The sequence below is a fragment of the Rattus norvegicus genome, chromosome 5, assembly GCF_021556685.1.
Source record: "Rattus norvegicus strain SHRSP/BbbUtx chromosome 5, alternate assembly SHRSP_T2T, whole genome shotgun sequence".
In the NCBI taxonomy this organism is placed as follows: domain Eukaryota; kingdom Metazoa; phylum Chordata; class Mammalia; order Rodentia; family Muridae; genus Rattus; species Rattus norvegicus.
This window is the reverse complement of record NC_141538.1, coordinates 124,151,842-124,154,902: the sequence shown is the minus strand read 5'-3', so window position 1 is coordinate 124,154,902 and position 3,061 is coordinate 124,151,842. Positions and strand designations below refer to the sequence as shown.

At 37.9% G+C, this 3,061-nt stretch overlaps 1 pseudogene; it reads left to right on the top strand.

Moving 5' to 3' along the window:
- The first annotated feature begins 564 nt into the window (after window positions 1–564).
- LOC120103366 (small nucleolar RNA U3) lies at window positions 565–664 on the top strand (annotated as a pseudogene).
- Window positions 665–3,061: the final 2,397 nt, after the last annotated feature.

Here is a 3,061-nt window from a genome sequence, read left to right as displayed (position 1 = left end):
TGCCAGACCTGCATGACTCCTAGATAACTCATACCTTACCTACTTTGGGAGGTTGTCATGGAGATTAAAAGGGATAAAGCACATAAAAGTGTTTTTAAAAATTAAAAGCCTGGATCAATGTGAAGGATTATTGAGGTCATTATACACTGCCCAATGAAAATTGGTGGCAGTGACTTCCAGCTCGTCTCACAGTCACCTCCTCTCCTTAGTGCATTAACAGACCACTAAAGCTATTTCGGGAGACTACATACCGAAAACCACAGATGCTCCTGCACCTGAGATGGGGCTATATCCCAACAAGTCCCTCACAGTTGAAAACATATTTAATAATCCCACCCTGTCATACACCCATGCTTAGCAACACAGTGAATACAGAGCATCAGTTTACCCTTGTGAAGACAGTATGGCTGACTGCGAACTGCAACACACTGCCACTTGCCAGCTTCCTGAGCAAGTTTATGTCCTTCATTGCTAGCCTGGAAGGAGAGCAAACTTCAGAATCAGAAGTGTGCTTTCTGCTAAATACCTATTGTCTTCCCACCATCAGCAAGTCAAGAAATAATTAAGACTATACTTTCAGGGATCATTTCTATAGTTCGTTACTAGAGAAGTTTCTCTGACTGTGCAGAAGAAATAATTATAAGTGGAACCTTGATAAATCAGAGACATTTGTATTGAAGCCCCAGGTTCCCTCATAGCATGTGACCATTTCAGCAAAAAGGCCATTGAATAGTGTTTCTAGAAAGCCACTGTTTTCTCTGGCAAGAAGAGGCCGATTCTATTACCATGGGGATTTTATCCTTCACCCTTCTTTCTATCTCCACTGCAGACTTGTGAACAATGCTCTACTCAATGACAATTGGTCAAGGAAGAAATAAAGAAAGAAATTAAAGACTTCTTAGAATTTAATGAAAATGAAGATACAACATTCCCAAACTTATGGGACACAATGAAAGCTGTATTAAGAGGAAAACTCATAGCTCTGAGTGCCTGCAAAAAGAAACAGGAGAGAGCATATGTCAGCAGCTTTGACAGCACACCTTAAAGCTCTAGAACAAAAAGAAATAAACAAACCCAAGAGGAGTAGAAGGCAGGAAATAATCAAACTCAAAGCTGAAATCAACCAAGTAGAAAGAAAAAGGACTATACAAAGAATCAACAAAACCAGGAGCTGGTTCTTTGAGAAAATCAACAAGATAGATAAACCCTTAGCGAGACTAACCAGAGGTCACAGAGAGTGTGTCCAAATTAACAAAATCAGAAATGAAATGGGAGACATAACAACAGAATCTGAAGAAATTAAAAAAAAATATCAGATCCTACTACAAAAGCCTATATTCAACAAAACTGGAAAATCTGAAGGAAATAGACAATTTTCTAGACAAATACCAGGTACCAAAGTTAAACCAGGAACAAATAAACTATCTAAACAACCCCATAATTCCTAAAGAAATAGAAGGAGATATTAAAAGTCTCCCAACCAAAAAGAGCCCAGTCCAGATGGGTTCAGTGCAGAATTCTATCAGACCTTCATAGAAGACCTCATACCAATACTGTCCAAACTATTCCACAAAATAGAAACAGATGAAGCACTACCAAATTCCTTCTATGAAGCCACAATTACTCTTAGGCCGAAACCACATAAAGATCCAACAAAGAAAGAGAACTTCAGACCAATTTCCCTTATGAATATTAACGCAAAAATACTCAATAAAATTCTTGCAACCAAATCCAAGAACACATCAAAACGATCATCCATCATGATCAAGTAGGTTTCATCCCAGGGATGCAGGAATGGTTTAATATACAAAAATCCATCAATGTAATCCACTATATAAACACATTCAAAGATAAGAACCACATGACCATTTCATTAGATGCTGAGAAAGCATTTGACAAAATTCAACACCCCTTCATGATAAAAATCCTGAAAAGATCAGGAACTCAAGGCCCATACCTAAACATAGTAAAAGCAATATACAACAAACCAGTAGCTAACATCAAACTAAATGGAGAAAAACTTGAAGCAATCCCACTAAAATCAGGGACTACACAAGGCTGCCCACTCTCTCCCTACTTATTCAATATAGTACTTGAAGTCCTAGCCAGAGCAATCAGTCAGCGAAAGGAGGTCAAAGGGATACAAATTGGAAGGGAAGAAATCAAAATATCACTATTTGCAGATGATATGGTAGTGTACTTAAGTGACCCCAAAAGTTCCACCAGAGAAGTACTTAGCATGATAAACAACTTCAGCAGAGTGTCGTGTATAAAATTAACTCAAATAAATCAGTAGCCTTCCTCTACTCAAAGGATAAACAGTCTGAGAAAGAAATTAAAGAAATGACAACCTTCACAGTAGTCCCAAATAATATAAAGTACCTTGGTGTGACTTTAACCAAGCAAGTGAAAGATCTGTATGACAAGAACTTCAAGTCTCTGAAGAAAGAAATTGAGGAAGATCTCAGAAGATGGAAAGATCTTCCATGCTTATGGATTGGCAGGATTAATATAGAAAAGATGGCCATTTTGCCAAAAGCAATCTACAGATTCAATGCAATCCCCATCAAAATTCCTACTTAATTCTTTATAGATATAGAAAGAGCAATTTGCAAATTCATTTGGAATAACAAAAACCCAGGATAGCAAAAACTATACTCAACAATAAAAGAACTTCTGGGGGAATCACCATCCCTGACTTCAAGCAGTATTACAGAGCAATAGTCATAAGAACTGTATGCTATTGGTACAGAGACAGGCAGACAGATCAGTGGAACAGAATTGAAGACCCAGAAATGAACCCACACACCTATAGTCACTTGATCTTTGACAGAGGAGCTAAAACCATCCAATGGAAGAAATGTAGCATTTTCAACAAATGGTGCTGGTTCAACTGGAGGTCAACATGTAGAAGAATGCAAATCAATCCATTTTTATCACCATGTACAAAGCTTAAGTCCAAGTGGATCAAGGACCTCCACATCAAACCAGATACACTCAAACTAATAGAAGAAAAAGTGGGGAAGAGTCTCGAAGACATGGACACTGGAGAAAATTTCCT